Here is an 8,230-nt window from a genome sequence, read left to right as displayed (position 1 = left end):
AAACTCCTCTGAACTGCCTCCAATATAACTAGGTTCCTCCTCAAGTAAAGGGACCATAATTTTACACAGTTCTCATATGGTCGCATGAGTACCTTGTCTAGTTGCAGCAATATTTCCTTTCTTTTATACTCTATTCCTTTAGCAATAAATGATCAAAATTCATTTTTCTTCCTTATTATCTGCTGTAGCTGCATTCTAGTTTTCTGCGATTCATGCATGAGGATGCTCAGATCCCTCTGCACCAAAGCACTCTGAATTTTCTCATCACTTAAATAATAAATTGCCTTTCTATCCCTCCCACTAAAATAGATAACCTCATAAGTCAACTTTCTGTCAGAACTGGAAGAGCTAAGCAACTATCTTATTTGCCATTTCTCAACAAACTGGTATTAATATGAGGTTTAACCACTTTAGACCTTAACTACCACCCACTTATTTAGATGGCAGGTAGAGATGATGGAGGATAATAATATTGGATCCACTGGGAGTGGAGGACTGTCAGCTGGTGTTTCACATGGGAACCCTTCTTGACACAGAACTAGATTGACACCCCTGAGATCTACCCAATGTTTCAGTCAAATATTTAGACCATTGCATCCTTTGCACATCATTTCTCATCACTGATTGGTCTTTAGTACATGAATGCTTTAGTTTATAAATATACTATGTAAGTTGATATCTAGAATGTACAAAAATTTATATACCAGAGCAGCAGCATTATCATCTGATATAATTGTCACTGTTAAAAGATGGCCATCAAAAAAAAGTCAGAGATGAGTCCTGACTTTTAAATAGGATTAAATGAAAATGTTGTGCTTAAGGTCCCTGGAAACATAATGTACTGCAATGGAAAAGTCATGCAAGTGAAGACACAATATTTTAAAATTATAAATATTAGTCCATTAGCCCGGCTAGCTCAGTCAGTAGAGCATGGGACTCTTAATCCCAGGGTGGTGGGTTCGAGCCCCACGTTGGGTGTACTATTCCAGACTTTATAAAAGATCTTAAAGTAAGGAAACACTTAGGAAGCAGCGATCATAATATGGTAGAGTTCAATCTGCAGTTTGAAAGAGAGAAGGCAAAATCGGATGTAATGGTGTTACAGTTAAATAAAGGTAATTACGAGGGCATGAGAGAGGAACTGATGAAAATCGACTGGAAGCAGAGTCTAGCGGGGAAGACAGTAGAGCAAAAATGGCAGGCGTTTGTACATTCAATTGAGGACACTGTACAGAGGTTCATCCCCAAGAAAAGAAAGATTATCCGGGGAGGGATTAGACAGCCATGGCTGACAAAGGAAGTCAGGAAATGTATCAAAGAAAAAGAGAGATCCTATAAAGTGGCCAAGAGCCCTGGGAAATCAGAAGATTGGGAAGGCTACAAAAACAAACAGAGGATAACAAAAAGAGAAATAAGGAAGGAGAGGATCAAATATGAAGATAGGTGAGCCAGTAATATTAGAAATGATAGTAAAAGTTTCTTTCAATACATAAGAAACAAACGACTGGCAAAAGTAGACAGTGGGCCACTTCAAACTGATGCTGGAAGCCTAGTGATGGGAGATAAGGAAATGGCTGGAGAACTTAATAAGTACTTTGCGTCAGTCTTCACAGTGGAAGACATGAGTAATATCCCAACAATTAAAGGGAATCGGGGGCTGAGTTGAGTATGGTTGCCATTACAAAAGAGATAGTGCTAGAAAAGCTAAAAGGTCTTAAAATTGACAAATCTCCTGGCCCTGATGGGCTACATCCTAGAGTTCTGAGGGAGATGGCTGAGGAAATAACGGAGGCGTTGGTTGAGATCTTTCAAAAGTCACTGGAGTCAGGAAAAGTCCAGGATAATTGGAAGATCGCTGTTGTAACCCCCTTGTTCAAGAAAGGAACAAGACAAAACATGGAAAATTATAGGCCAATTAGCCTAACCGCGGTTGTTGGTAAAATCCTAGAATCCATCGTTAAGGATGAGGTTTCTAAATTCTTGGAAGAGCAGGGTCGGATTAGATCAAGTCAACATGGATTTAGTAAGGGGAGGTCGTGCCTGACAAACCTGTTAGAATTCTTTGAAGAGGTGACAAGTAGGTTAGACCAGGGAAACCCAGTGGATGTGGTCTATCTAGACTTCCAAAAGGCCTTTGATAAGGTGCCACACGGGAGGCTGCTGAGTAAGGTAGGGCCCATGGTGTTCGAGGTGAGCTACTGGCATGGATTGAGGATTGGCTGTCTGACAGAAGGCAGAGAGTTGGGATAAAAGGTTCTTTTTCGGAATGGCAGCCGGTGACAAGCGGTGTCCCGCAGGTTTCAGTGTTGGGGCCGCAGCTGTTTACGTTATATATTAATGATCTGGAAGAAGGGACTGGGGGAATTCTAGCAAAGTTTGCCGATGATACGAAGTTAGGTGGACAGGCAGGTAGTACCTGGGGAAATGGGGAGGCTGCAGAAGGATCTAGACAGTTTGGGAGAGTGGTCCAGGTAATGGCTGATGAAATTCAACATGAGCAAATGTGAGGTCTTGCACTTTGGAAAAAAGAATACAAGCATGGACTACTTTTCTAAACGGTGAGAAAATTCATAAAGCCAAAGTACAGCGGGTTCTGGGAGTGCTAGTCGAGGATTCTCTAAAGGTAAACATACAGGCTGAGTCTGTATTAAGAAAGCGAATGCAACGTTACCATTTATGTCAAGAGGGTTGGAAAATAAAAGCACCGTTGTGCTCCTGAGCCTTTATAAAGCTCTGGTTAGGCCCCATTTGGAGTACTGTGTCCACTTTGGGTCCCACACCTCAGGAGGGACATACTGGCACTGGAGCGTGTCCAGCGGAGATTCACACGGATGATCCCTGGAATGGCAGGTCTAACATACGAGGAAGGGCTGAGGATCCTGGGATTATATTCATTGGAGTTTAGAAGATTAAGGGGAGATCTAATAGAAACTTACAAGATAATACATGGCTTGGAAAGGGTGGACGCTAAGAAATTGTTTCCGTTAGGCGAGGAGACTAGGACCTGTGGGCACAGCCTTAGAATTAGAAGGGGTAAATTCAGAACAGAAATGCGGAGACATTTCTTCAGCCAGAGAATGGTGGGCCTGTGGAATTCATTGCCACGGAGTGCAGTGGTGGCCGGGACGCTAAATGTCTTCAAGGCAGAGATTGATAAATTCTTGATGTCAGAAGGAATTAAGGGCTACGGGGAGAATGCTGGTAAGTGGAGTTGAAATGCCCATCAGCCATGATTGAATGGCGGAGTGGACTCGATGGGCCGAATGGCCTTACTTCCACTCCTATGTCTTATGGTCTTAATACCATTGGAAATAAATCTCCCCATTGACTTAAGAAAATAACAGAAATATGAAAATTAATAGAAGAGGAGATTACTTTGTTCTTCAAAATTTCACTTCATTTTCAGAAGCACATTTTACACAATCATATTTTCTAATATTCCATTCTGTAATGTTCTGCTTTAAGTAATTATCCAATATCTTTATGAATGTTGTAATCAATTTCTCATTAGTTTTCTTTGTTACAAAAGAGTTTGTTCTAATTTTGTCAGGTGATGGTCTGTTCCTTTTGATTTACATAAAAAGTGAAATGATCTATCTATAGTTATCCCCTCTTAATTTTTATCAATTTGTACAGTTTTATAAGGTACACCCTGAGTCATCTTAAATAGAAACATACTTTTAGTATCTGCTTGCAATTTTCTCCATCGGTTTAAGAGTTTACTAATGTAGCCAAAAGAAACAAAACACAACTTTGTAACATACGATCATCACATTAGTCAAAACCTGTTTCAATCATTGTGCACAAATCCTCTATTTACATGATGCCTGCAGGCATTGTTTGGCAATATGTTGTTGTTGGTGATGTTCTTACTCTTTTTAATGAGTTTGTGTGTGTGAAGATTACCTTCAACCAGTAATACACACTTAACAGCTTACATACCACATTCTAATACTCTTGTTAACAAATTTATGAACAAAAATAACATGTGAGGCAAGGGTTAACACCAAGGTAAAGACACAAGGGGAAATGTTTAACACAATAATGTATATTAACTACTACTACCTAACCAATCCAATATAGTAACATTCCATAAACACACCCTTGGCAAAGGTAAATTAAGTAAAATAGATTGTGTCACATGTAATTCTAGCAGCACGAAGAGAACCCCAGCTTTTAGCTGTAACTGAGAAAGGAATAAAAGCTTCCACATCCAGCTTCAAAATTCCAACAACTGCAGAAAACTAAAACTAAAAAAAGGTCTGATTCTGTTGAAGTTTGACCCCACCCATTCAGGCTGCTTCTACTGTTCCAGCTTTAAAAAGTCCAAGGCCTAACAAGCTGTTTACTTTAATGACTTTGAGCAGACAGCTCATTACCTCTGTCTTAACCTTTTTTCTTTAAAAAAAAAGGCTAAAATGCAACTCTTAAAGCCATTATATTGTCACATAATACACAGAGTACAGTGAACAAAATTTGGGATCTGGAAGCAGAAATTTTTCTGGGGTACATGAAATAGCAGCATTGATATAAAAGTGGGTCAAGCCACAATAGGACTGGAAACTTAACATCCTAGGTTATATGGTTTTTAGTAGAAACAGAATGGATAAGAGGAGAAGAGTTGCAGCAGTCTTGCTCAAAGATAGAATCGTAGCCCTTGAAGAAGATGGAGCTTTGAAATTAGAATGTAAATGGTGAAAGGTGATGAACAGAAAGGGAGCAGTGACCTTCTTGAGTATTTATTACAGACGTCCAAATAGTAAGGAGGAAGTAGAAGAGAATATTCATACGTGGTTTATGGAATTCTGCAGGACAGGCAGGTTTGAGATAGTTGACAATTTCAATTACCCTTGTGTAGACTGAGAAGAAGGTAGAGTGTGCGGCACAGAAGTAGAGTAATTCCTACAATGTGTGCAGATGACCTTTCTGGAACAGTACATTTCTAGTCTTGCCATGGATGAAACTATGCTTGACCCGGTCCTAGGAAATGAGGCAGGCAAAGTGGAGAATATCAGAGTGGGGGAGCATTTGGCAATAGTAATCATAGTGATCAAGGTTCAATATTACATTGGAAAAGGACAATAATTGACCAAGGATTAAAATTCAAAGTAGAAAAGAGAGATTTCAGATGTCTAAAAGTTGAACTGGAGAAGGTCGATTGGAAATGCATTTTGATCAATAAAACAGTGAATGAAAAGTGGAAGGCATTCAAAAGAGAGATGAATAGGATGCAAGCTAGGTACATACCCATGAGAAGTAAATACAGGCTGTCAAAATATGGAGTACCCTGGATAACTAAGGACATTGAGGAGAAAATAAGGAAGAAACATGAGCCATATGGTGCCTACCAAATTAATAATAACAATCAAAATCAGGAAGAGTATCTCAAATTCAGGAGAGAGACTAAGGCAGGAATAAGGAAGGTAAAGAGGAATCATGAGAAAAGAATGGCAGGATGCACTAAAACAAATAGCAAAATGTTCTTCAAACGTGTTAATTGTAAATGATTCATGAAGGATAGAGTGGGGTGTGTAAGGAACAAACAGGGAAAGCTGCTCACTGAAGCAAAGGGTATGGTAGAGGTACTAAATGAATATTTTGCTTCTGTCTTTACCAAATTAGAAGATGGTGACAATGGCCTAGTTGAAAATGTGGGTGTTGTGCAACTAAGCAGTTTGGTGTTTGATACAGAAGAGGATAAAGGATATTTTCAGTATCAAAGTACACATTAATGATACAAAATATACCATTAACACATACCTTTTTCAGCTGAATTGACTGCTCATAAGCATCATGTTTATTTGCATTGACTATGATACAACCTTATAAAGATTGCAAAATATTGCAGGCAAGACACAAAAGTAGGATGAAAAACATATATGTTTCAAATTCACCAAATAAAAAGTACAATATCTTCACAAATGAGCACAGACATTGCTCAACTCAACTATATGCCAACTTCTGTCTGAGATTTTCAGGTAAAAGGCAAGTGGCATCTCCTGTCCATGCAAAGCCAAAGGCCAGATAATTCTCATTTATGTCTCTGAACGGTTCTTGCATTTTTGGGGGGAAGGTGTGTTCAGATGTCTCCTCAACTGAACTGACAGAAGAATCACTTCTTTTGTTAAGAAATGTATCTAGTTCTTCCTAGAATCTATTATAAAACTTAAATTAGTAGTCTAACTAAAATAAATTCTAAAATACTCATCTAATTATCTTTGCTAATGTGAAAATATTTCTAGGGAGGCAGACCAAGACAACAGTTAATCACACTTTGCTCTTTTTGACAATCCTCGCTGATTGGGCATGCTCAAACCAAATTCTGGATTAGTGGTGCTGGAAGAGCACAGCAGTTCAGGCAGCATCTGAGGAGCAGTAAAATTGACATTTCGGACAAAAGCCCTTCATCAGGAATAAAGGCAGAGAGCCTGAAGTGTAGAGAGATAAGCTAGAGGAGGGCGGGGGTGGGGAGAAAGTAGCATAGAGTACAATAGGTGAGTGGGGGAGGGGATGAGGTGATAGGTCAGGGAGGAGGGTGGAGTGGATAGGTGGAACAGAAGATAGGCAGGTAGAACAAGTCATGGGGACAGTGCTGAACTGGAAGTTTGGAACTAGGGTGAGGTGGGGGAAGGGGAAATGAGGAAACTGTTGAAGTCCACATTGATGCCCTGGGGTTGAAGTGTTCTGAGGCGGAAGATGAGGCGTTCTTCCTCCAGACGTCTGGTGGTGAGGGAGAGGCGGTGAAGGAGGCCCAGGATCTCCATGTCCTCGGCAGAGTGGGAGGGGGAGTTGAAATGTTGGGCCACACGGCAGTGTGGTTGTTTGGTGCGAGTGTCCCGGAGATGTTCCCTAAAGCGCTCTGCCAGAAGGCGTCGAGTCTTCCCAATGTAGAGGAGACCGCATCGGGAGCAACGGATACAATAAATGATATTAGTGGATGTGCAGATAAAACTTTGATGGATGTGGAAGGCTCCTTTAGGGCCTTGGATGGAGGTGAGGGAGGAGGTTTGGGCACAGGTTTTGCAGTTCCTGCGGTGGCAGGGGAAGGTGCCACGATGGGAGGGTGGGTTGTTGGGGAGCATGGACCTGACCAGGTAGTCACGGAGGGAACGGTCTTTGCGGAAGGCAGAAAGGGGTGGGGAGGGAAATATATCCCTGGTGGTGGGGTCTTTTTGGAAGTGGCGGAAATGTCGGCGGATGATGTGTTTTATGCGAAGCTTGGTAGGGTGGAAGGTGAGCACCAGGGGCGTTCTGTCCTTGTTACGGTTGGAGGGGTGGGGTCTGAGGGCAGAGGTGCGGGATGTGGACGAGATGCATTGGAGGGCATCTTTAACCACGTGGGAAGGGAAATTGTGGTCTCTAAAGTAGGAGGCCATCTGGTGTGTTCTGTGGTGGAACTGGTCCTCCTGGGAGCAGATACAGCGGAGGCGGAGGAATTGGGAATATGGGATGGCATTTTTGCAAGAGGTAGGTTGGGAAGAGGTGTAACCCAGGTAGGGTTTGTAAAAAATGTCAGTGTCAAGTCGGTTGTCATTAATGGAGATGGTGAGGTCCAGGAAGGGAAGGGAGGTGTCAGAGATGGTCCAGGCAAATTTATTGTCAAGGTGGAATGTGTTGGTGAAGTTGATGAATTGCTCAAACTCTCGTGGGAGCATGAGGTGGTGCCAATGCAGTCAACAATGTAGCGGAGGAAGAGGTGGGGAGTGGTGCCGGTGCAATTACGGAAGATTGACTGTTCTATGTAGCCAATAAAGAGACAGGCATAGCTGGGGCCCATACATGTGCCCATGGCTACCCTTTGGTCTGGAGGATTCGAAGGAGAAATTGTTAAGGTTGAGGACCAGTTCGGCCAAACGAATAAGAGTGTCAGTGGAAGGGTACTGTTGGGGACGTCGGGAGAGAATAAAATGGAGGTCTTGGAGGCCCTGGTCATGGCGGATGGAGGTGTAGAGGGATTGGATATCCATGGTGAAGATGAGGTTTGGGGGTCGGCTAAACGGAAGTCTTGGAGGAGGTGGAGGGCGTGGGTGGTGTCTCGAATGTATGTGGGGATTTCCTGGACTGGGGGGATAGGACAGTGTCAACGTAGGTAGAGGTGAGTTCAGTGGGGCAGGAGCATGCTGAGACAATGGGTCAGCCAGTGTGGTCAGGCTTGTGGATCTCGGATCTCGGGAAGGAGGTAGAACTGGGCAGTGCAGGGTTCCCGGACTATGAGGTTGGAAGCTGTGGG

At 42.3% G+C, this 8,230-nt stretch overlaps 1 non-coding gene across 1 annotated transcript; it reads left to right on the top strand.

The window, feature by feature from the left end:
- The first annotated feature begins 905 nt into the window (after positions 1 to 905).
- On the top strand, positions 906 to 978 carry trnak-cuu (transfer RNA lysine (anticodon CUU)). The gene has a single exon. It is a non-coding gene; the product is annotated as a tRNA-Lys (tRNA).
- The last annotated feature ends 7,252 nt before the right edge of the window (positions 979 to 8,230 follow it).

Source organism: Chiloscyllium plagiosum, unplaced genomic scaffold (genome assembly GCF_037043375.1).
Source record: "Chiloscyllium plagiosum isolate Xiang-an unplaced genomic scaffold, Cpla_swu_hap1 HiC_scaffold_8, whole genome shotgun sequence".
Taxonomy (NCBI): Eukaryota; Metazoa; Chordata; class Chondrichthyes; order Orectolobiformes; family Hemiscylliidae; genus Chiloscyllium; species Chiloscyllium plagiosum.
Note: the sequence above shows the minus strand (reverse complement) of the source record. Positions and strands in the feature narration are given on the sequence as shown.